The sequence below is a fragment of the Manihot esculenta genome, chromosome 5 (assembly GCF_001659605.2).
Source record: "Manihot esculenta cultivar AM560-2 chromosome 5, M.esculenta_v8, whole genome shotgun sequence".
NCBI lineage: Eukaryota > Viridiplantae > Streptophyta > Magnoliopsida > Malpighiales > Euphorbiaceae > Manihot > Manihot esculenta.
Genome location: NC_035165.2, coordinates 9,756,791 through 9,783,611, shown reverse-complemented (window position 1 = coordinate 9,783,611; position 26,821 = coordinate 9,756,791). Strand labels below are relative to the sequence as shown.

The window sequence follows — 26,821 nt, the reverse complement described above, 5'->3', positions numbered from 1 at the left end:
AAAGTGAAAATGTAAACCGATCAATTTTAAATGAATGTATATTCTGTACGACAATTTTGAAAATAGAAATCGATAACACACCCACATATTTAGTAAGTTTAAGAGTACAAACAGGCTAAATCATCTTTAATATAGATGCATATGCAACAAAATAGCAGCTGATTAACAGTAGAATGCATAGAGAGAAGAACAAAGCTAAGGTACTAAGGTACTCTAAGAGGACAGTGAAATTGAAAATTCAACCTAGTAAAAAACACAAAAATTCAGTAGCTAGTGTAAAATAGAAAAAATAATAGACATGATCTTCCATGCATGTACTACAATATTATGGTGGTAATAAAACTAAGGCATGTGAGTTCCATGTGAAAGGAAGGGGTCCATATATACATATATGAACACTAGGCTTTATTACAGAGCAGAAGAAGGACAACACACGTAGAAATAGAAGGCTAAGGCTGCATGTGAAACAGCTCGCCAACTTTCAAAGCAATAAAAGCAATGTGTAATGAACACGACAGCAACCTAACTCCATTAACACAATTGGGCATTGTTGGGTTGCTTTGTTTCTGTTTAGTGCTTCTTCTTCACCTATGAATGGCCTTGTCTTCCATTGGAGTTATTACAGGATTCAGATAATCAAAATTAATTTAAGATTATTTTAGAAGGATTTTATTTATTTATTTATTTAATCAATTATTTCTTAAGTTGTATATATCTGGATTTCCTCCAAAATATTTAATATGCCAAAATTTTTATCTTCTCTCAACAAATCAATATAGTATCAAAGTAATAATTTTTTCTTTGTTCAAGTGTCTCTTTCTTCGGCTTTTCTCAAGTTTTTCTTTTCAGTTCTCTCACGCATATGCATTCTTCCCTTTTCTATTTTTTTTTTTTACCTTCTCTTCCAAACTCTAACTATGGCAGCAGAGTCATCTGCTAACCCTAAAGCATAAATCTAACAAATGATTACCTTATTAATCCATCCAATTCTTTTTTTTCTTTATCCAAATGAAAATTTGACACTAATTCTAGTGTTTTTAGTTCTTTCTAGATCAAACTATCACTCTTGGACTAGAGCGATGAAAATGGCATTACAGTCAAAGAACAAAATCAAATTCATTGAAGGTACTCTTAAAATGCCAGAAAAAGATGATTATGTTTGCGGCATGGGACAGATGCAATAATATGGTTCTCTCATGAATAACAAGATCTCTCTCTCAATCTATTACTCTAGGCATTATCTGGATCGACGTTGCGGCTGATGCATGACAAGGTATGCACGATCATTTTTTTCAAGTTGATATGTTTCGTATTTCTTATTTATAAGAAGATATTTATAGTTTTAAGCAAGGTAATTTATCTAGCATCGATTATTTTACTCACCTAAAAACTCTTTGAGATGAATTAGACAATTTTAGACAATGGTACTTTTAAAACTGTGAGCACTTATAAACAGAATGACTATATCATTCATTTCTTGAAAGGTTTCAATGATGTTTTTAGCAATGCTAGATCTCAAATAATAACGATGGATCCTTTGTCATGCATCAATAAGGCTCTCCCTTATGGTTCAATAGGAGAGACAACTTAATCTAGGGTTAATTCTTGAGCCTAAGACTCTTCTAGCCAAATCTCCCTAAGATTTTCACAAAAATCTTCTTATGGAAGAGGAACTCTCTCTTCTTTTAATAATGATGATAGACGATTTGCTTCTCAGTCTAATATTAAGGTTTGTACCTTCTGTGTTAGAATGAGACTGACGAATTGAGATCCAGCGGGTTGGTCAAATGCTGACACCTAGACAGTACATCAATTTGATGGGTTGATCATTGATCCGTGATTGGTTTGATGAGGGGTGGATGCCTTTGAGATTTCATATAGAACCCTCCATACTCGATTTGAAGAAGAGGACCTGCAAAATATGAAAAAATGGTCAGGGGTCCATCGGAAATGCCCCGGTGGAGACCCTCCGACTTTCAAGTTAGATCTAGAATTTTTATGAGTGTCGAAGTCACAAAAAATAACCTATTAAAAACCAACAAATATGAATTGTGTATAGGGAGAATAGAATCGAATATACAGGGAATTGACACTAAGAATTTCCAAACAATGACTAGAAAAATAAAAAATAAAAAAAATGGGAAATTTTGATGATGAGTTAAAATAAAGATTAAAACAATTAAAGAAAATGATAATCAAAAGAGAATAAAATCAACGTAAACAAGTTCTAGTTGTAGTGTAGGATCCATTTTAATTTGGAAATTGATAATAGAAATAAAAAGATATCTTTATTTATTCCAATAAATTAATTATAGTTATAAAAGATGTTCCGTTTAACCAATCTCGTATTAGATTTAAATTAATTAGAAAACATTCGCTAATTAACCCTAGCCAACAAATTACCCAAAGAACGTTTTTAGGATTTTATTTATCAGCTGTCTTAAGAATTAGAGAAATTTAATTCTAACCAACAAACCAAACTGCGTGGTGAGTTTAAACTAAATTATACAATTTCTTAGTGGGTTACACTAATTATTACATATTGTTGAATAACCTAAGCAATTACGATTTCAAGTATTCAAACAATATATCACTTTGAAATGATAAACAATGAGCTCTATTGATCAAATAACAAAACAATAATAATATTAAGAGATAAAATTGCATAAATATTGGAAAAATAAAAGAAAAACAATTAAGTTTAGATTTCACAAATTTCACCTCAACACCAACTAGAATAAAGAGTTTAATCACTCATGGCTTTAAAAGAAAATACAAAAGAGAAAAAAGAATTGAAAAATGAAGGCGGGATCGCTTGTGGATGTTGCGGCTGTCCTCAAAGCTGGGCTTATATAGGTGCTTAACTATAATAAAGTCCTTTTGAGACTAGAAATTCTTCTTTGCTTTAAATTAGGAATCCTTCCTTTAATATGTTTCTTCTAAGGTGATAACTCCTTGATTTGGGGAGGATATCGTGCTGCACTAAATGAGGGAAAGTCGAGTGGATCCCGCGGCTTTTAATGAGGAGACCTGGTCTTCTTAAATTCAAATTTAAAATTTTTTCGCTCACTGTCAGATTCTATACAGGTTGTTGAAATAGTTAACTCAGCCTGCAGGTCTAGGTAATTCTTGGCTTTTATGAAGTATGATCATCCTGATGGTTTGCCCAAATCGCTGGTTAAGTCAATCTTAGCGCTTTTAAACCACTTTTTATCAAATCTGCTTCTCTTTTGCTTTTTTGCGAAATATAACAAAAAATACAAAATTAATTAAAAAATATTCAAATCAATGCTAAGAACAATATGAAAAATATATTGAAATTATATGCGATCAAATATACCCCACACCTAACTTCTTACTTGTCCTCAAGCATAAGACAATTTAGACAATCAAAACCTTTTCTACTTGATCCTAATGTCCACTTAATTCACTACTCTAGACTCCTAAACTAAAGCATCACAGTGCTGCCAACATGCACTAAGGTTATCCCTCCCTTCTTTGTTTCTTTTCACTAACCGTGGCTCAAAGGTACTTTCCTCAAAAGAGAGATAATTAATATTTTCATTCATGCATAAATATTCTTTGGTTTGACTATGCAACTTTTAGCATAATCTGCCCTTACCACTTTAATATACATTCAACCTTAAGCACTTTATTCTTACTTGAAAAGTTATCAACCTTTTTACGCGAATGTGCATATTTGTGATACCCACTCACAGTTACTCAGTTGGTCGCATTGTTCAAATGGCTACTAGCTATGCTCATAGTCTTTGATCAATGGAGCAAGTTTTAATTTATGTTGTGTACTTTAAATTTCCTGCTTTTCTTTTCTTTTTTTTTTTTATATGATTTGACTATTGTGGTTTGGGTAAATCGAGGACCAATCATTGCATAGGCCATTTCTGTAACGACCACCGGCGCTAGGATCCAGATCGGCTTAAGGCCGCCGAGACCCATAGCAAGCCAAACATTCATACTGTAAACCTGTTTAATCCCATACATGATCAACAATTACATAAAAATTTTTAAAACTTTCTCATTTGGTCATTCATTCACTCATTCATTCATTCTTTCATTCATTCTATCATTCATTCATTCCTTCACCAAGCTTAACCTGTGTATGCACAAATCATAACATAAAACCTCGCACTAGAGTCCTCATCAAATACTCCAATGGGGTAACATAACATACATTAAGCTTGGCTTACAATAATCATCATTAAACATTTAAGATCATGTACTAGAAAGGGATTAACATCATACTATGGTCAAGCACAACTCTAAACTTCCATAAGCATCAATACATTACATTTCTATACTATAATTTCATATTACATCATATTCATGTCCACATCTAACTATTACATAAAACATGACTCTACTCCTGCTGTAACAGCCCGGAAACCGAACTGCCACCGGCACTAGGATCCAGATCGACTTAAGGTCGCCGGGACCCGTAGTAAGCCTGCTCTCCTGTCTGTATACCTGTGAAATCCCATACATGATCATACATTTGCTGTAAAAACATAAAACTTTTCTTTATTCCAAGGCTTAACCTGTGCATGCACTCTCTCTGTGCTCTACTAATCCCTACTAGAGTTCCTCATGGCTCTAGGCGGATCAACTCATAATGTTAAGCCTGGTTTTGCTCAGAAACATACAACAATAACGAAACATACATAAACTGATCATGTGACTCCACAAAGGGATTACAAGGCTTATAACTCAAGCACCATTCTATACATTGTCCATACACTGTACATAAACATTATCTCTATACATATACATGTCCACACTAGCTATTACAAAACTCTGTACTCTTCCTGTACCCTGCTGAGTTCTCTCTGACCTCTGAACCTGCACAACTGGAGTTAGGGGAGAGGGATGAGCTACGATAGCCCAGTGAGTAGAATAGGCAAATACATGTGATAAAACATATTCTCATGGAATGCAACACATAATCACATAACCTCGGCCGGACGGATCAAAACTCCCTCTATCTCATCTGGGGTACCTAAGTACCATGTGCCTGGTCCCCGTAGGGCTGTTCCAGGTCTTTGTGTTGTGCCTGGTCCCCGTAGGGCTGTTCCAGGTCTTTCCTCTGAGGGCTAATGAATCCTCACGAAGTCCGTGCCGTCTCACATAAGCAATGTACAAGGAGCAATGCCAAGTACAAGGATAAATGCAATGCATCATCTTGGTGTACACTAATGCACTCACCCTATAGCATATTCATGATGCATGAAGCATGAGAAAATAGTAGTTGTCATATTAAAACATTAAGTTAAATTCCACTCACCTTTAGTTATCTCTGAACTGACTCTGCAGGTTCTGACACTGGACTCACTGCTGACTTCCCTGATTCCTCTGGTCCGTACCTACACAGGTGGACTCAAATGAGGGACTAAACTCACTCAAGAACATCTCTAAGAAACTCCCCAAAACCCCTCTAAACGATCCTAAAACCAACACATAAAACATGCAAAAGAAAGCTGGACAGGGCACCTTCGGCGGCAGGTTCGGCAGCCGAAACCCCACTCCAGAGACGAAACTCATGCATGTTCGGCGGCACCTTCGGCAGCCGAAGGTCTCGTCCAGAGACGAAACTCACACACTTTCGGCGGCCGAACTCCCTCTTTCGGCGGCCGAACTCCCTCTTTCGGCGGCCGAAAGTCCCTTTCTAAACCGAAAGCCTAGCTTTCGGGGGCAACCTTTGGCAGCCGAACTGCCTCCACAAAGGGTTCGGCGGCCGAACCTTCCTTCGGCGGCCGAACCTGGTTTTGCCCGAAGGACAGAACCCTGCTCTGTTTCATGCAAACTTTGCCCAAAAACCTACAAACATGCATATCAACTACTCCCAACTAGCATATACTCATATATATGCACAAAGGGGTCTAAAACTACCCTAAAACCCCAAACAAACATAGCACATAACACTTCAACATGCTGAAACACCACAAAGCACCAAAAACCTCACCTAAACCTAAACATGCAAACTACCCATACAAACTTCATAAAACCTTTCAAAACCATCAAAGAAGCTCAGGATCTTCACTTACCTCTTAAGAACTTGAGGATGAAGGATCCTAACGTGGAGATATGAAGAAAAGCTCTTCCAAAGCTCCAAACTTCAAAACTTGCTTCTTTTGCTCAAAACCTTCATAAATCACCAAAACTCTTAAAACTCTTGAAAGATTTGATGAAAATCATGGAAAACATGAAAGTCAACGTAGGAGAGGCTGAAACTCACCTCTGGCTGCAAGTGGAGGAGAAATACCCTCCTTCCACCGACCCTTGGCCCTTTTATAGGTGGCTGGCCAGACCACCTTCGGCAGCCGAACGTGAAGCCGCAACCATGCAATGTTCGGCGGCCGAAAGTGACCTTCGGCGGCCGAACCTTTGCATTTCTCCCTTGTTGCTTTTCTTTCAAAACTCAAGTCTTTTCACACTTCAAAACATGAAAACAAGTGAAAATACCTTGGAAAACATATGCATTACCCTTCTCGAGGGTTCCGACACCCGAGATTCCATCGGACTACAGGAATGCCGATGCCGGACTCGAGCCGGGTATTACATTCTCCCCCCCTTAAGAACATTCGTCCCCGAATGTCCCTAACACAACATAAACACATAGAAAAGGGGAAACACTAACCTCAAAACAAATATGGGTATTGCTGGAGCATGGACTCCCGAGTCTCCCAAGTGCACTCTTCTAGGTTGTGGTGGTTCCACAGTACTTTCACCATTGGTATCTCCTTGTTTCTCAGCTTTCTGATCTGGGTGTCAAGGATCCGCACTGGCTGCTCTACATAGGTACCTCCGGTTCACTAAGAACCTTCTCTGGATCTGACACAAACCTTCTCAACATAGAAACATGGAATACCGGGTGAATTCTTTCCATAGAAGCTGGTAAATCTAGCTTATACGACACAGGCCCGATCTTCTGCAAGATCTCAAAGGGACCAATGTACCGTGGGGCTAGTTTACCCTTCTTTCCAAACCGAACCACTCCCTTCATCGGAGACACCTTAAGCAATACCATATCCCCCTCCTGGAACTCTATCTGCTTCCTACGGATGTCTGCATAGCTTTTCTGTCTGCTTACAGCTGTTCTGATTCTCTCTCTAATGATAGGTACTAATTTGCTGGTTATCTCAACTAACTCTGGCCCTGCAAGAGTTTTCTCTCCTACCTCTTCCCAGCAAACAGGTGTTCGGCACTTCCTCCCATACAAAGCTTCATAAGGAGCCATCCCTATGCTAGCATGATGGCTGTTGTTATAGGCAAACTCCACCAGAGGTAGATGCTGCCTCCATGAACCTCCAAAGTCTAACACACACATTCTTAGCATATCTTCAATGGTCTGGATGGTTCTCTCTGACTGACCGTCTGTCTGTGGATGGAAAGCAGTGCTGAAATCCAACCGTGTGCCCATTTCATTTTGCAGACTCCGCCAAAACCTGGAGGTGAACTGAGGTCCTCGATCTGATACTATCGACACTGGAACTCCATGCAACCTGACTATCTCGTCTACATACACCTGCGCCAACTTGTCCACAGAGTAGTTACTCCTGACGGGAATGAAGTGAGCAGATTTAGTAAGTCTATCCACAATCACCCATATGGAGTCTAGTCTGTTAGACGTCGCCGGTAATCCCACTACAAAATCCATCGCTATGTTTTCCCATTTCCATTCTGGAATCGGCAGTGGGTTAAGCATTCCAGCCGGCTTTTGGTGCTCTAGCTTCACTCTTTGACATGTCTCGCAGGCTGACATGAACTGTGCCACTTCTCTCTTCATTGCCGGCCACCAATACACCCTTCTCAGATCTTGATACATCTTGGTGGCTCCTGGGTGAATGCTATACCGCGTATTATGAGCTTCCCTCATAATGTCGGCCTTCAAACTATTATCATCTGGTACACATAACCTCTTACCGTGCCAAAGAATCCCCTCACCGTCAAATCTGAACTCTGCACTGTTGCCCGACTGAACAGTCCTGGCAATCTTCACTAACTCGGGGTCTTCGTGCTGTTTCAGAGCCACTTGCTCTAGAAACACTGGTGTCACTCTCATCTGTGCGAGCAAAGCACCTGTACCAGATAACTGCAACTGTAACCCTTCTTCCACCAGCTTGTAGAAATCCTTCACCACCGGTCTTCTCTCTACTACAATGTGGGATAAACTGCCAAGTGACTTTCGGCTTAAGGCATCAGCTACAACATTAGCCTTGCCCGGATGATACTGGATCTTACAATCGTAATCACTGAGCAATTCTACCCACCGTCTCTGCCTCAAGTTTAAATCTTTCTGACTTAAGATGTGCTGCAGGCTCTTATGATCCGTATAGATCTCACATTTTACCCCATAGAGGTAATGCCTCCACATCTTAAGTGCAAAGATAACAACTGCCATCTCAAGATCGTGTGTCGGGTAATTCAGCTCGTGCTTCTTCAGCTGTCTAGAAGCATAAGCTATCACTTTGTCCTTCTGCATCAACACACAACCTAATCCCACTCGGGATGCATCACAGAACACTGTGAAATCTTCATCACTAATCGGCAGAGCTAACACCGGTGCTGAAGTTAACCGTCTCTTCAACTCTGTAAAACTCTCCTCACATTCCTCTGACCACACAAACTTCTGATGTTTTCTAGTCAGTATGGTCATAGGAGCAGCTATCTTCGAGAAGTCCTGCACGAATCTCCGATAGTAGCCTGCCAAACCCAGAAAACTCTTGATCTCTGTCACTGTAGTGGGTGTAGGCCAGTTGGCTACTGCCTCTACCTTTTTGGGATCTACTGATATACCGTCCTCTGATACAACATGTCCCAAAAAGGAAATGCTCCTTAGCCAGAACTCGCACTTGGAGAACTTGGCATACAAGCCATGTTCCTTCAAGGTTTGCAGCACTATCCGCAGATGCTGGGTATGGTCCTCTGCATTCCTGGAGTACACCAAGATATCATCAATAAAGACGATCACAAAACGATCCAAGTACTCCCGGAAAACCCTGTTCATGAGATCCATGAATGCTGCAGGGGCGTTCGTCAACCCGAACGGCATCACAAGGAACTCATAATGCCCATATCTGGTTCTGAAAGCAGTCTTGGATACATCTCCTTCCCTGATCTTCAACTGATGGTATCCGGATCTCAGATCTATTTTAGAAAAACAACTTGCTCCTGCCAGCTGGTCGAATAGATCATCGATCTTGGGTAACGGATAATTATTTTTGATAGTGACTTTGTTCAACTGTCTATAGTCGACACAAAGTCTCAGAGGTCCATCCTTCTTTCTGACAAATAATACTGGAGCACCCCAGGGTGAGGTACTCGGGCGGATGAAACCCTTAGCTACCAAATCCTGTAACTGTTCTTTCAACTCTCGCAACTCTGCTGGTGCCATCCTGTAGGGAGGAATAGAGATCGGTCTAGCATTGGGCATCAACTCAATCTCGAACTCTATTTCCCTATCTGGTGGCAATCCTGGAAGCTCTTCAGGAAACAAATCTAGGAAGTCTCTGACAACTGGTACTGAGGATGGTTCCCTAACCTGACTGTCTAGCTCTCTCACATAAGCTAGGAACCCCTGACACCCCTTCCTTAACATCCTACGAGCCTGGAGGGCTGATATCAAACCCCTAGGTGTCCCTCTCCTGTCTCCTCTGAAGACACACTCTGACCCATCCTGGTCTCTGACACTGACTACTTTGTCTCTACAGTTCAGGGTAGCATCATACGTAGATAACCAGTCCATCCCTAGAATGACATCAAAATCTGTCAACTCTAGAACCACCAGGTCAGCTGGAAGGTATCTACCCTCTATGCACACTGGACTGAACCGACAGACTAACTCTGCCAAAGATGGATCACATTTGGGTCCACTGACCCATAGAGGACACTCTAACTCAGACACTATCAGACCCAACCTCTCTGCAGCTCTAGAAGAAATGAAAGAGTGAGAAGCACCGGGGTCCATTAAAGCATACACCTCTGAACACCCAATGATGAGATTACCTGACACCACCGTGTTCGACGTGTCTGCCTCCTGCTGAGTCAGGGTGAAAATCCGTGTTGGGGCTGACGGACCTGCACCTCGGGAACCCATCCCTGATGAAGAGGCTGCCCCTCTTCCTCTTCCTCTGCCACTGCTTGGTGGAATGGCTGAAGCTACGGGCTGGACTACACTGCCCGCACTCATCTGCTGGGATGGTGCAACTAAAGTCGCATGAGGACATTCCCGTGCATAATGTCCCTCCTGCCCACATCTATAGCAGGCTGTGGATCCCAACTGACAAGCTCCTCTATGCTGTTTGCCACACCTCTTGCACACTGGAAACTCTGCGCCAGAACTGGAGCCACTACTCATTCCCAGACCCGACTTAAGCCTGTTCCAAAACTTGCCTCTCTTTCCTCTGAATTTCTCCCATCTCTTTTTACTTGCACTTGCTGTACTCTGTGAGGAGGAACCTGGTTTAACACCAGAAGACTGTGCCTTAACTACACCTTGACTTATGGCACTGGCCTCCATCTTTCTAGCAGCATCCACAATAGAGTGGAAACTTTCCTTCTCCGCATGAAGAATCAAAGAGAAATACCTAGGATGAAGCCTTGTGGCATATCTCTTTGCCTTCTTCTGATCTGTATCATATGCCTGACCGACATATGGCAACAATTCCAGGAACTTATCTGTATAGTCATCAACACTCATCTCCTCCGTCTGTCGCAACTGTTCAAACTCCACAACTTTTAGTTCCCTGGAACTGTCAGGAAAAGCCCATCCAGCAAATTCGTTGGCGAACTCTTCCCATGTCATACTCTCAAGTCTCGGGTCCACATAGTTCTTGAACCATTCTCTAGCTTTCTTACACTTTAAAGTGAACCCTGCCATCTCAATGGCTCTACCATCATCAGCTCCCAACTCACTTGTTATCATTCTAACTGCACTGAGATACTCAAAGGGATCATCTCCTGTATTGAATTTCGGAGCATCCAACTTTAAGTACTCGGTCATCTTCACCTTACTTCCCCCTGAAGAACTGGGTTGCTGTGCTTCCACAACAGGGGCTACTGGTTCAGGAGGTGGTGGTGGAGGAACTGGTTCCCTCACTTCAGGCTGTACTGGACTTGGATGAACAGGTGGGGGTGGATACATGTGATATGGTGGATAAAAGGAAGGATAAGGCATATAGGGCATGTAGGGTGGATATGGGGCAAAGCTGGAGTAATCCGACGTGCCTCCCATCGGATACTCTGGGCCCTGTGGAAAGGGTGGATAGCCAAACCCCGAGGCCTGCATGCCTCCCTGGGATTCCCCCATACCTTCTTCTGACCTTCCTACACTCATGCGTACATCTCTACTCTGATCCTCTTCCATCACACCTCTTTCTTCTACTGACCTTCCCCCTCTACTTACTCCTCTCCTGCTCTCGTCAGAAGACCTTCTAGGGTCTCGTGACGTTCCTTCCCTGCTTGACCTATGCGATCTTGCCCTTGGCAAGGCAGGTGGACGAGCAGCTGTACCCTCACTTACAGGTGGGACTCCGGTCAATCTCGCGGATCGACGAGTTCCTCGCATCTTCACGTTCTGGAAAACAACATCACATAACACATCAGCAACACATCAAAAACATGCACATGCATAACTCATGGCATTGTACATCAACATATAGCGACAGGACTGACATCCTATCCTAGTGGACATGTTTTTCCTATGGTGCTTGACCTGATAAACCTCTCTATGAGCCCAACTCTCTCTCTATAGGTCCGACCATGTGAACCTAGGGCTCTGATACCAATCTGTAACAGCCCGGAAACCGAACTGCCACCGGCACTAGGATCCAGATCGACTTAAGGTCGCCGGGACCCGTAGTAAGCCTGCTCTCCTGTCTGTATACCTGTGAAATCCCATACATGATCATACATTTACTGTAAAAACATAAAACTTTTCTTTATTCCAAGGCTTAACCTGTGCATGCACTCTCTCTGTGCTCTACTAATCCCTACTAGAGTTCCTCATGGCTCTAGGCGGATCAACTCATAATGTTAAGCCTGGTTTTGCTCAGAAACATACAACAATAACGAAACATACATAAACTGATCATGTGACTCCACAAAGGGATTACAAGGCTTATAACTCAAGCACCATTCTATACATTGTCCATACACTGTACATAAACATTATCTCTATACATATACATGTCCACACTAGCTATTACAAAACTCTGTACTCTTCCTGTACCCTGCTGAGTTCTCTCTGACCTCTGAACCTGCACAACTGGAGTTAGGGGAGAGGGATGAGCTACGATAGCCCAGTGAGTAGAATAGGCAAATACATGTGATAAAACATGTTCTCATGGAATGCAACACATAATCACATAACCTCGGCCGGACGGATCAAAACTCCCTCTATCTCATCTGGGGTACCTAAGTACCATGTGCCTGGTCCCCGTAGGGCTGTTCCAGGTCTTTGTGTTGTGCCTGGTCCCCGTAGGGCTGTTCCAGGTCTTTCCTCTGAGGGCTAATGAATCCTCACGAAGTCCGTGCCGTCTCACATAAGCAATGTACAAGGAGCAATGCCAAGTACAAGGATAAATGCAATGCATCATCTTGGTGTACACTAATGCACTCACCCTATAGCATATTCATGATGCATGAAGCATGAGAAAATAGTAGTTGTCATATTAAAACATTAAGTTAAATTCCACTCACCTTTAGTTATCTCTGAACTGACTCTGCAGGTTCTGACACTGGACTCACTGCTGACTTCCCTGATTCCTCTGGTCCGTACCTACACAGGTGGACTCAAATGAGGGACTAAACTCACTCAAGAACATCTCTAAGAAACTCCCCAAAACCCCTCTAAACGATCCTAAAACCAACACATAAAACATGCAAAAGAAAGCTGGACAGGGCACCTTCGGCGGCAGGTTCGACGGCCGAAACCCCACTCCAGAGACGAAACTCATGCATGTTCGGCGGCACCTTCGGCAGCCGAAGGTCTCGTCCAGAGACGAAACTCACACACTTTCGGCGGCCGAACTCCCTCTTTCGGCGGCCGAAAGTCCCTTTCTAAACCGAAAGCCTAGCTTTCGGGGGCAACCTTTGGCAGCTGAACTGCCTCCACAAAGGGTTCGGCGGCCGAACCTTCCTTCGGCGGCCGAACCTGGTTTTGCCCGAAGGACAGAACCCTGCTCTGTTTCATGCAAACTTTGCCCAAAAACCTACAAACATGCATATCAACTACTCCCAACTAGCATATACTCATATATATGCACAAAGGGGTCTAAAACTACCCTAAAACCCCAAACAAACATAGCACATAACACTTCAACATGCTGAAACACCACAAAGCACCAAAAACCTCACCTAAACCTAAACATGCAAACTACCCATACAAACTTCATAAAACCTTTCAAAACCATCAAAGAAGCTCAGGATCTTCACTTACCTCTTAAGAACTTGAGGATGAAGGATCCTAACGTGGAGATATGAAGAAAAGCTCTTCCAAAGCTCCAAACTTCAAAACTTGCTTCTTTTGCTCAAAACCTTCATAAATCACCAAAACTCTTAAAACTCTTGAAAGATTTGATGAAAATCATGGAAAACATGAAAGTCAACGTAGGAGAGGCTGAAACTCACCTCTGGCTGCAAGTGGAGGAGAAATACCCTCCTTCCACCGACCCTTGGCCCTTTTATAGGTGGCTGGCCAGACCACCTTCGGCAGCCGAACGTGAAGCCGCAACCATGCAATGTTCGGCGGCCGAAAGTGACCTTCGGCGGCCGAACCTTTGCATTTCTCCCTTGTTGCTTTTCTTTCAAAACTCAAGTCTTTTCACACTTCAAAACATGAAAACAAGTGAAAATACCTTGGAAAACATATGCATTACCCTTCTCGAGGGTTCCGACACCCGAGATTCCATCGGACTACAGGAATGCCGATGCCGGACTCGAGCCGGGTATTACACCTGCTGACCTCCCGGTCTACCCTGTACCTGCAAATCTGGGGGTTAAGGGAGAGGGGTGAGCTATAAAGCCCAGTGAGCAGAATAATAACATATTCAATTTAAATTTCATGCTTTCATGAAATGCAATACCGCACAAACAAATCACATCAAGGATGGACTTGTCACCAATAGTCCTCTACATAGTCCAATCGTGCCAGGGGCGTAGAATGGGCCTCACTGGTCTTTCTCTTAATATAACATAATATAACATAACATTCCATAGTGCCAAGGGCGTAGAATGGGCCTCACTGGTCTTTCTCTTAACATAGTGCCAGGGGCGTAGAATGGGCCTCACTGGCTATCCATACCGTATCATCATTATACCATAACATACGAGGACTAAAGGATCATTCAACATCCATCCGCATCATCATCAAGTTATGGAATGCAACATATTCGTGAATTCTAATGCAAACAACCTAGTATATCTCATGGCATACGTGATGCATGTATCATGCTCAAAATTTATTTATTTGTTTTGAAACGTAAAGAGTTATTCCACTCACCTCTGGCTGAAGCTCTAATGACTCTGAAGCAGCTATCTCACTGCTGAGGTCCTCGGTTCCTCGGGTCCGAACCTACACAGGTGGACTCAAATGAGGGACCAAACATCCATGAACATGACTCTAAAATACTCTCCAAAAACCCCCTAAAACATCTTAAAACAATCACATAAATCATGCAAAGGAAGGCTGAACAGGGCACTTTCGGCGGTAGGTTCGGCGGCCGAAAGTCCCTCCAGAGCCGAAAGTCATGCACCTTCGGCGGCACTTTCGGCGGCCGAAGGTTCCCTCCAGAAACGAAACTCATGCATGTTCGGCGGCAGCTTCGGCGGCCGAAACTCCCTTCCAGAGCCGAAAGTCCACTTTCGGGGGCAGGGTTCGGCAGCCAAAAGTTGGCCTCCACAGGCAGGTTCGGCGGCCGAAAGTCCCTTCGGCTGCCGAACCTGAGTTCTTCCAAAGGGCAGAACTCAGCCTTTTTCATGCACAAATGCCTCCCAATCCATTCAATCATGCATTTACCTAGTCTACAACATGCAAACTCAAGGCAACAAGCACATAGGGGTCTCAAACTAACTTAAACCCCAACCAAAACACATCAAACAACCCACATTGCTCAAAAACTCAACATAAACCCATAAAACCAACAATAACCTAAACATGCATTTCTACCCCACAAAACTCATAAAACTTGTTTAAAACATACTAGAATGGCAAGATCGAAGCTTACCTCTTGAAGATCTAGAGGAGAAACGATCCTAACTTGGAGATGGGGGAGATCTCAACTCTTTGGTCTCCAAGCTCCAAAACTTGCTCTTTTGCTCAAAAATCTTCAAATCAAGATAAAACTCGTTAAAACTCTAAAGACCGGAGGAAAAACATCAAAAACAAACCATGGGAGAGCAGGGACTCACCGTGGCCGAAAATGGGGAGAAAACTCGCCCGTTTCGGCCATGGAGCCCTTTTATAGGGGCTGCCAGACCACCTTTCGGCAGCCTAAAGTGCCTCCAAAACTCATGCAAGTTCGGCGGCCGAACATGAGGTTCGGCGGCCGAACATGAGGTTCGGCGGCCGAACCTTTGAAACTTTCGGAAGCCTAACTTGCCCCCCTAAACTATCCAATATTCGGCGGCCGAACTTGAGGTTCGGCGGCCGAACCTGAAAATGCCTCCTTGGTCTTTTTCATTCAAAACTCAATTTCCTTTCTTGCTTAAAACTATAAAATACATTAAAACATTTTATGAAAATATGGTTTTACCCTTTTAGAGTTTTTCGACATCCGAGATTCCACCAGACGGTAGGAATTCCGATATCGGAGTCTAGCCGGGTATTACAATTTCTATCACACACAATTTTCAGATTTGCTCATCTCTCTCTTAATTAATGATAGCCATTTAAACCACGGTAAGCAAAAAAATTCAAATAAAAAGAGACTCCCAAAAATTAATGCAACCCACTCTAACTGATTCAATAAAGATTTAAAGGGTGAGCAAACAAATGGTGTAACGACCCGAAAATCGGACCGCTACCGGCGCTAGGATCCAGAGCGACATAAGGTCGTCGGGACCCGTAGCAAGCCTTACATTCATCCTGTATACCTGTTAAATCCCATACATGATCATACAATTACATAAAAATTTAAACTTTTCTTTCATTTACCAAGCTGACCCTGTGCATGCACAACTCATAATCATAAACCCCACACTGGAGCCCTCATCAAATGCTCCAATGGGGTAACATACCATACATTTAGCTTGGTTTACATAAACAGTGATAAAACATTTTATAGACCATGTACAAAGGGATTACATACAAACTAGGATCAAGTACAACTCTAAACCTCAATAAACATCATTACATTACATGACTGCTCGATACTATTCATTACATCATTCTCATGTCCACATCTAGCTATTACATAAAACATGACTTCTTATTCTTGCTGACCTCCTGATTCTATCCCGTACCTGCAACCTGGGGATTAAGGGAATGGGGTGAGCTACTAGAGCCCAGTGAGTAGAATAATAAAATATTATATTAAAATTCATGCTTTCATGGAATGCATCACATCACAAACAAATCACATTAAGGATGGACTTGTCACCAAGAGTCCTCTACATAATCCAATCATGCCAGGGGCGTAGTGCAGGCCACACCTGGTCTTTCTCTTACACATAACATATCATACATATCCTATCGTGCCAGGGGCGTAGTGCAGGCCACACCCGGACTTTTTCTTACATTGTGCCAGGGGCGTAATGCAGGCCACACCTGGACTTCCATATCATATCATATCATATCTCATCATATTGAGGACTAATGGGTCATCCAACATCCATCCACATCAATACCAAGATATGCAATGCATCATATTCGTGAATTCTAATGCAACAACCTAATATATCTCATGGCATTTGTGATGAATGAACATGCTCAAAACTGATTTATTTACTTTGAAACATAAGAGTTATTCTACTCACCTCAGGCTAGCTCTAAAAAGACTCGGAAGCAGCTATCTCACTGCTGGGGTGTAATACCCGGCTAGACTCCGGTATCGGAATTCCTACCGTCCGGTGGAATTCAGATGTCGGAGACCTCTAGAAGGGTAAAATCATGTTTTCATAAAATGTTTCCATGTATTTAATGATTTTAAGTAAAAAAAAGGAAAATGAGTTTTAAATGAAAAAGACCAAGGAGACATTTCCAGGTTCGGCCGCCGAACATTGGATGGTTTTGGAGGGCAAGTTAGGCTTTCGAAAGTTTCAAAGGTTCGGCCGCCGAACATACATGAGATGTGGGGGCACGTTCGGCTGCCGAAAGGTGGTCTGGCAGCCCCTATATAAGAGCTCCATAGCCGAAACGGGCGAGGTTTTCTCCCCATTTTCGGCCACGGTGAGTTCATGCTCTCCTAAGGTTGTTTCCAATGTTTTTCCTTCCGATCTTTCATGTTTTAACAATTTTTATGTCGATTTGAAGGTATTTGAGCAAAAGAGCAAGTTTTTGAGCTTGGAGACCCAATGAGTTAAATCTCTCCCAACTCCAAGTTAGATCGCCTTTACTCTCGATCTTCAAGAGGTAAGAGTCGATCTCTAGCTTATAATGTGTTTTAAGCAAGTTTTATGCAAGTTCATGGGGTAAAAATGCATGTATAGGTTGATATGGAGTTTATGGGTTCAATGTGGGTTATATATGCTTATATGATATGATGATATTGAGGTTTAGAAGTGTGCTTGACCATAGTATGTTAGTAATCCCTTTCTATTACATGATCTCAGATGTTATGGATGTTTATGTTAACCAAACTTAATGCATGATTATGTCACCCCATTGGAGCATTGATGAGGACTCCAAGGCGGGTTTAATGTTAATGTCTATGTATAGTGCATGTACAGGTTAAGTTTGGTTTATGAATGAAAAAGGAAAAAGTTTAAATTTTTATGTATGTGTTGATCATGTATGGGATTAAATAGGTATTCAGGATGAATGTTTGGCTTGCTACGGGTCCCGACGGCCTTAAGCCGATCTGGATCCTAGCGCCGGTAGCGGTCCGGTTTTCGGGTCGTTACAGAGTAGTATCAGAGCCCTAGGTTCATATGGTTGGACCTAGAGTGTCGGGCTCATAGATGTTCTAGGAGGTCAAGCACAATAGGAAAGATCATGTCCACTAGGATAGGATGTTGAGTCCTGTCTTGTATGATGATGTGAAATGCCATGATAATATGCATGTGCATTACTGCTATGATATATATGCTATGTATGTGATGCAGGTTCATGTGTTTCCACATGAACCATATGATGCTGATGTTCTATGTGTTATGTACTGTTTTTCAGAAAACAGGATGAGAGGAACTCGTCGATCTGCACGATTGACTGGAGTACCACCCCAAGATGAGGGCACTGATGTCCGTCCTCCTGCATTGCCTAGGGCAATGTCATGTAGATCAAGCAGAGAAAGAGTGTCAAGGGACCCTAGAAGGTCTTTTGATGCTAGCAGAAGGGGGACAGATAGAGGAGGAAGTTCTTCAGATGTGAGGGAGGTTATGGAAGAGGATCAGAGGAGGGATGGAAATCTGGATGTCAGTATGTCGGAAGAAGGGACAGGGGAGTCTCAAGGAGGCGCTCAGGCCTCGGGGTATGGTTTTCCACCCCATTATCCGCCCTTCCCATAGGGTTCAGGATATCCGATGGGGGGCACATCGGATTACTCCAGCTTTAACCCCTACCCTACCTACATGCCTTATCCACCTTTCTATCCACCTTACCCACAGTACCCAACTTATCCACCCTCACCCTTCTATCCTAACCCAGCAAACCCCACTTCGGGGAATGCTGCACCCCCACCTCCACCACCTACAGAACCAGCAAACCCAGTTGCTCAACCTTCTAGACCTAGCTCAGCCGGTGGGAGCAAGGTGAAAATGACAGATTACCTCAAGTTGGATGCTCCCAAATACAAATCAGGGGATGATCCCTTTGAGTACCTGAGAGTAGTAAAGATGATAACTGATGAGCTAGGGGCAGATGACAGTAGGGCCATCCAGATGGCAGGGTTCACTTTAAAGTGCAAGAAGGTACGGGAATGGTTCAAGTGTTATGTGGACCCAAGACTAGACAGCATGTCATGGGAGGAATTTGCTAACGAGTTTGCTGGATGGGCTTTTCCAGACAGTTCCAAAGAACTGAAGATGATTGAATTTGAGCAGCTGAGGCAGACAGAACACATGGGTGTAGAGGAGTACACGGATAAATTCTTGGAGCTATTGCCTTTTGCAGGGCAAGCTCTAGATACAGATGCGAAGAAAGCCAAGAGATACGTCATGAAACTGCATTCTAGGTACTCCTCATTGATTCAGTCAGTTGAGAGGGAAAGCTTCCACACTGTGGTGGATATGGCTCGAAGGATGGAGGCTAGTGCTATAATTGAGGGGTCAGTGAAGCAGTCAGTGACCCAGTCTTCAGGGGTTAAGACCCCAGGCAGAGGAGGGCTAGGTCCCTCTTCTCAGAGCTCAAGTAGCAAGAAGTGGAGTAACACCACCAAGAAGCCGAAGAAGAACAAGTTCTGGAGTAAGTTGAAATCCGGTCTGGGATTCGGCAGTGGCTCGAGCTCAGGCTCAGATGGTACAGAATGCCTAAGGTGTGGGAAGCCACACAAGGGAGTGTGTCGGGCTGGGACTAATGCATGCTTCAGATGTGGACAGGAGGGACACATGGCTCGGGAGTGTCCTAGAGCACCTTTTATGGGCCAGCCCCAGCAGACAGCTTCGGGTAGTGTAGCACAGCCAGCAGCTCTAGCCACAACTTAGGGTAGTGGCAGAGGTAGAGGGAGAGGGACAACCTCTTCTTCTGGTTCCCGGGGTGAAGGTCCATCAGCTCCAGCCAGGATCTTCACCATGACACAGCAGGAGGCTAACACATCCAACACCGTGGTGTCAGGTAATCTCATCATTGGGTGTTCTGATGTGTATGCTTTAATGGACCCGGGTGCATCTCATTCTTTCATTGCTCCGAGGGCCGTCGAGAGGTTGGGATTGATGGTCTCTGGGTTAGAGTGTCCCCTATGGGTCAGTGGACCCAAGTGTGACCCGTCAGTGGCAGAGTCAGTCTGCCAGTGTAGTCCAGTTTTTGTGGAGGGAAGATGCCTGTCCGCCGACCTTGTGGTTCTAGATTTGACAGATTTTGACGTCATTCTAGGGATGGATTGGCTATCTACCCATGGTGCTACCTTGGATTGCAGAGACAAGGTAGTCAGGTTCAGATGTCAGGATGGGTCTGAGGTTGTCTTCAGAGGAGACAGGGGGAGTACACCTAGACATTTGATATCAGCCCTACAGGCTCGTAGGCTGCTCAGGAGAGGTTGTCAGGATTTTCTAGCTCATGTGAAAGAGCTAGATAGTCAGGTCAGGGAACCAGCCTCAGTGCCAGTGGTTAGAGAGTTCTTAGATGTTTTCCCAGACGAGCTGCCAGGTTTACCACCTGCTAGGGAGATAGAGTTTGAAATTGAATTGATGCCTGGAACTAGACCCATCTCTATCCCTCCCTACAGGATGGCACCAGCAGAATTGAAAGAGTTAAAAGAGCAGTTGCAAGAGCTGGTAGATAGGGGTTTCATCCGACCGAGTACCTCACCTTGGGGTGCTCCAGTGCTATTTGTGAAAAAGAAGGATGGATCCCTTAGACTTTGTATCGACTACAGGCAGTTGAACAAGGTCACTACCAAGAATAAGTACCCGTTGCCGAGGATCGACGATCTATTCAACCAGCTAGCCGGAGCAGGTTGTTTCTCCAAGATAGATCTGAGATCGGGGTACCATCAGCTAAGGATAAGAGAAGAGGATGTACCGAAGACAGCTTTCAGGACCAGATATTGGCATTATGAGTTCCTTGTGATGCCGTTCGGGTTAACCAATGCCCCTGCAGTATTCATGGATCTCATGAACAGAGTGTTTAGCCAGTACCTGGATCACTTTGTTATTGTCTTCATAGATGATATCTTAGTGTATTCCAGGAATGCAGAGGAGCATGCCCATCATCTGAGGTTGGTTTTGCAGACCTTGAGGGAACATGGCTTGTATGCCAAGTTCTCCAAGTGTGAGTTCTGGCTGAGGAGCATCTCTTTCTTGGGGCATGTGGTGTCAGAAAATGGAATCGAGGTAGACCCCAAGAAAGTGGAAGCTGTAGCTAACTGGCCTAGACCCACTACGGTGACAGAGATAAAGAGTTTCTTGGGTTTGGCAGGTTACTACAGGAGATTCGTTCAGGACTTCTCTAAGATTGCAGCTCCCATGACCAGACTGACTAAGAAGAACCAAAGGTTTGTGTGGACCGACCAATGTGAGGAGAGCTTTGAGGAGCTAAAGAAGAGGTTGACTTCAGCGCCAGTGTTAGCTCTGCCATCTAGCAATGAAGACTTCTCAGTCTATGGCAGCAGTAATCTTTGCACTCAAGATGTGGAGGCATTACCTCTATGGGGTTAAATGTGAGATCTTTACCGATCATAAGAGCCTGCAGTACATCTTGAGTCAGAGGGATCTGAATCTGAGGCAGAGGAGATGGGTAGAACTACTCAGTGACTATGATTGCAAGATCCAGTACCATCCGGGTAAGGCGAATGTTGTGGCAGACGCCTTAAGCCGGAAATCACTTGGCAGTTTGTCCCATATATCAGCAGAGAGGAGGCCGGTAGTGAGGGAGTTCTTCGAGCTCCTCAATGAAGGGCTACAGTTGGAGTTGTCTAGTACAGGTGCTTTAGTTGCCCAGATGAGAGTGGCACCCGTGTTTCTGGAGCAGGTGGCTCAGAAACAGCATGAGGACCCAGAGTTAGTGAAGATTGCCAGGACTGTTCAGTCGGGCAAGGATGGTGAGTTCAGATTTGACAGCAAGGGGATCCTCCGCTATGGGAGCAGATTGTGTGTACCAGATGACGTAGGGCTGAAGGGAGACATTATGAGAGAGGCTCATAATGCCAGATACAGTGTTCACCCGGGAGCCACCAAGATGTATCAAGATCTGAAGAAGGTTTATTGGTGGCCAGCTATGAAGAGAGAAGTGGCACAGTTTGTGTCAGCCTGCGAAATATGTCAGAGGGTGAAACTGGAACATTAGAAGCCGGCTGGAATGCTTAACCCACTACCTATTCCAGAGTGGAAATGGGAGAATATAGCTATGGACTTCGTGGTGGGGTTATCGGCAACGTCCAACAGATTGGACTCCATATGGGTGATTGTGGACAGACTCACCAAATCTGCCCACTTTATCCCTGTCAGGAGTGGCTATTCTGTGGATAAGCTAGCGCAGGTGTAGGTTGATGAGGTTGTCAGGCTGCATGGGGTTTCTGTTTCAATAGTGTCTGATAGAGGGCCCCAGTTCACCTCCAGGTTTTGGCGGAGTCTGCAGAACGCTATGGGTACCAGGTTGGATTTTAGCACTGCCTTCCATCCACAGACGGACGGACAATCAGAAAGGACCATCCAGACAATAGAGGATATGCTCAGAATGTGTGTGCTGGACTTTGGCGGTTCTTGGAGGCAGCATCTACCTTTGGTGGAGTTTGCCTACAATAACAGCCATCATGCTAACATCGGGATGGTTCCATATGAAGCTTTGTATGGAAGGAAGTGCAGATCACCTGTTTACTGGGAAGAGGTTGGAGAAAAGGCCTTGGCAGGGCCTGAGCTAGTGGAGATCACCAGCAGGGTGGTACCCATAATCAGAGAAAGGATCAAGACTGCTGCAAGCAGGCAAAAGAGTTATACAGACATCCGCAGAAGGCAAGTAGAGTTTCAGGAGGGGGATTTGGTATTGCTCAAGGTATCTCCAATGAAAGGGGTGATTCGGTTTGGGAAGAAAGGTAAGCTAGCTCCACGGTACATCGGACCCTTTGAGATCTTGCAGAAGATTGGGAATGTATCGTACAAGCTGGACTTGCCTGCTTCAATGGAAAGAATCCATCCGGTTTTCCATGTTTCTATGTTAAGAAAGTTTGTGTCAGATCCGAGCAAGGTTCTTAGTGAGCCTGACGTGGAGATCCAAGAGGATCTCACTTATGTTGAGCAGCCAGTACGGATCCTAGACACCCAGATCAGGAAGCTAAGGAACAAGAAAATCCCGATGGTAAAAGTCCTTTGGAATCACCATAACATCGAAGAGTGTACCTGGGAGACACAGGAGTCCATGCTCCAGCAATATCCTCATCTCTTCTAAGGTAAGTGTTATGTGTTCCTATGTGTATGCTTATGTTTGATGCCATGCTATGTTTGTTTGAGGAACATTCGGGGACGAATGTTCTTAAGGGGGGGAGAATGTAATACCCGGCTAGACTCCGGTATCGGAATTCCTACCGTCCGGTGGAATTCGGATGTCGGAGACTTCTAGAAGGGTAAAATCATGTTTTCATAAAATGTTTCCATGTATTTAATGATTTTAAGTAAAAAAAAGGAAAATGAGTTTTAAATGAAAAAGACCAAGGAGACATTTCCAGGTTCGGCCGCCGAACCTCAAGGTAGGCCGCCGAACATTGGATGGTTTTGGAGGGCAAGTTAGGCTTGCAAAAGTTTCAAAGGTTCGGCCGCCGAACCTCATGTTCAGCCGCCGAACATGCATGAGATGTGGGGGCACGTTCGGCTGCCGAAAGGTGGTCTGGCAGCCCCTATATAAGAGCTCCATGGCCGAAATGGGCGAGGTTTTCTCCCTATTTTCGGCCACGGTGAGTTCATGCTCTCCTAAGGTTGTTTCCAGTGTTTTTCCTTCCGATCTTTCATGTTTTAACAAGTTTTATGTCGATTTGAAGGTATTTGAGCAAAAGAGCAAGTTTTTGAGCTTGGAGACCCAAGGAGTTAAATCTCTCCCAACTCCAAGTTAGATCGCCTTTACTCTCGATCTTGAAGAGGTAAGAGTCGATCTCTAGCTTATAATGTGTTTTAAGCAAGTTTTATGCAAGTTCATGGGGTAAAAATGCATGTATAGGTTGATATGGAGTTTATGGGTTCAATGTGGGTTATATATGCTTATATGATATGATGATATTGAGGTTTAGAAGTGTGCTTGACCATAGTATGTTAGTAATCCCTTTCTATTACATGATCTCAGATGTTATGGATGTTTATGTTAACCAAACTTAATGCATGATTATGTCACCCCATTGGAGCATTGATGAGGACTCCAAAGCGGGTTTAATGTTAATGTCTATGTATAGTGCATGTATAGGTTGAGTTTGGTTTATGAATGAAAAAGGAAAAAGTTCAAATTTTTATGTATGTGTTGATCATGTATGGGATTAAACAGGTATTCAGGATGAATGTTTGGCTTGCTACGGGTCCCGGCGGCCTTAAGCCGATCTGGATCCTAGCGCCGGTAGCGGTTCCGTTTCCGGATCGTTACATGGGGTCCTTGGGTCTGAACCTACACAGGTGGACTCAAATGAGGGACCAAACAAACAAGAACATGACTCTAAAATACTCCCTCAAAAACCCCCTAAAACACCTTAAAACAATCATAGAAATCATGTAAAGGAAGGCTGAACAGGGCACTTTCGGCGGCAGGTTCGGCGGCCGAAAGTCCCTCCAGAGCCGAAACTCAGCCACTTTCGGCGGCACCTACAACATATTACATCTCTAGTTACGATACGTAGCTACAAAAAAAATTATTGTGGCTAATATATTTATTTTATTACGGCTAAAAACCTATTGTGGCTAATTTAAACTATTTAGTAACAAAAATGCAACAATTATAACTAATATGTATTTTTTGTTTTATTTTATATATAATGTAACTATTTGTTGACTATTTGCCACAATTAATTTTAGCTACAAAGTAATATTATAGCTAATAGATATAATAGCTATAAATTTAATTTTTTTATAACAATTACTACCATTGTAGTCACAACATATTAATATTATAGGTAATAATTTTAATAGCCACAAAGCTAATATGATTGTAGTAATAATTATTTTATTAGCTACAGTTTATTAGTCATTACAAAAAAATTGTGGCAGAAACATAAAAATATTAGTAATGTAATTATGTTTGTCATAACTATTACTAAATCATTAGCCACAATATCGTAGCTAAATGAATTGTATGAGTACTATGATATTTTAGTTATAATTATCAAAGAGTCATGGAATTAGCTATCAAATTAGCTACAAATATATAACTACGATAGAATACTATAACTAATAAAATAATTTGGAGAATTACTCTGAGGTACTCTAGGTATTATATATTGGTTTATCAAGTTCAAAAAATATGCTTAGAGATTCTAAAAAATTTCATATAATATGTTTTTTTTGTCTCTCAATCAATTTTTCTTCTATTGTCCATTTGTTTAGATACAAAAGTTATTGAGAATTATTTTCTAACTTAAAAAGTTACATATTAATGAATCAATTTTAGTTGAAGGATGTTTTTAAATTATGGTAATCTGTGTCAAAATATATCCTTGCACGAAGCAAGTGCACTTATAGTTTAAGAACTGATAATTTGTTTTTAATCAACATGGTTTGAGTAGCAACCACAAAAGATACATAAAAATTGAGCACTTGCATTATCTTTTAATTTTTCATTCTCAAACTGATTGTTATTTTATAGAGTTAATTTTGCTATTTGGAAATCACAAGATACATATATTAAGAATTTTATGTATATATATTTTCAGCACATAAAACAATTAGATAATAGTGTTGGAAACTTTTTGTCGAATCATTTTTCAAGAATCAAACGATTAGTCTTAGCACATAAAAAATATTAAAATACCAGTTTCAAAAAATTCAAACATCATGAATATTTCATTAAAAAGAATTACTAATTACTGAACATAATTACTAATCGGTAACCAAAAAACCAAAATTCTTTATCCACAATATATAACTTAAATTTAATTTTTAACCAACGATTTAACACCTTTAGGGTCTTATTCCATCAAAAAATACAATTATGCCAAATTTGGCACACTTAAATTTTTTTTTTTACATACTTGAATTTTTTTTACCTACATATTTGTATTTTGTGTATAAATTAATTTTGAAGTTTTTTTTTTGAAAATAAATTTATTTTGATGTTAAAAATACAGCTCTACAAAGGTGTGGTCATGATTTTTTTTCTTTTAAAAAAAATTCATAGTATTGATTTTGAATCTGCTTAAACAAATTAAAATTATTTTATTTTGCTTATTTAATTAAAAATATAAAATATTTTAATTACAAAAAGGTAAAAATAAATAATATTATATTAATTAATAAAGGGAACCCTATCAATTAGTGGCGGCAATATAATGATAAACTTGCTAATATATATATTTTTGGCTTGGGGGAATGAAAACTTTAAAATTAAAAATTCCCTCTCTACAGCCGCTACTGCTACCGCTACAAATTCTAATTTTCATTCTCACTCATGATTCATTCAGTTTTCAATTTCTGTCCACTATCAAAAGGAGAAGCTCCCACTATCAAATCCAATCAGGTACGTTTAAAATTACAAAAGCCTTAAAATTAATGTTTCATTGTAATTGTTCTAGGTTAAACACGTGAAAGGCATCTGATATTTACTTTTCATTCGTTTTTCATCTGTTAAAAAGCTTTGATTCACTATTTTTATATTAATTTATCCTCTATGTGTAATATTCAATTTTTTCCATGAAGCAGAAGCAAACATCATGGCTCGACGATGCAAGTTGCAGAAAGGGAATTCCATCAATATTAACTTGGAAAATGAGACTGAAAATAATATTAACCAGAACTTTTAAGAAACTCAAGAGTTACACCAAAATCAGGCTTCAAATTTTCAAGGTAAATAATATTTATGTGATTTATAAAT

The 26,821-nt window shown here is 42.2% G+C and overlaps 1 long non-coding RNA gene across 1 annotated transcript; it reads left to right on the top strand.

The window, feature by feature from the left end:
* Window positions 1–762: 762 nt before the first annotated feature.
* Window positions 763–26,790, top strand: LOC122723628. The gene is made up of 4 exons (XR_006350623.1): window positions 763–1,125; window positions 1,235–1,273; window positions 26,412–26,467; window positions 26,650–26,790. It is a non-coding gene; the product is annotated as an uncharacterized LOC122723628 (long non-coding RNA).
* Window positions 26,791–26,821: the final 31 nt, after the last annotated feature.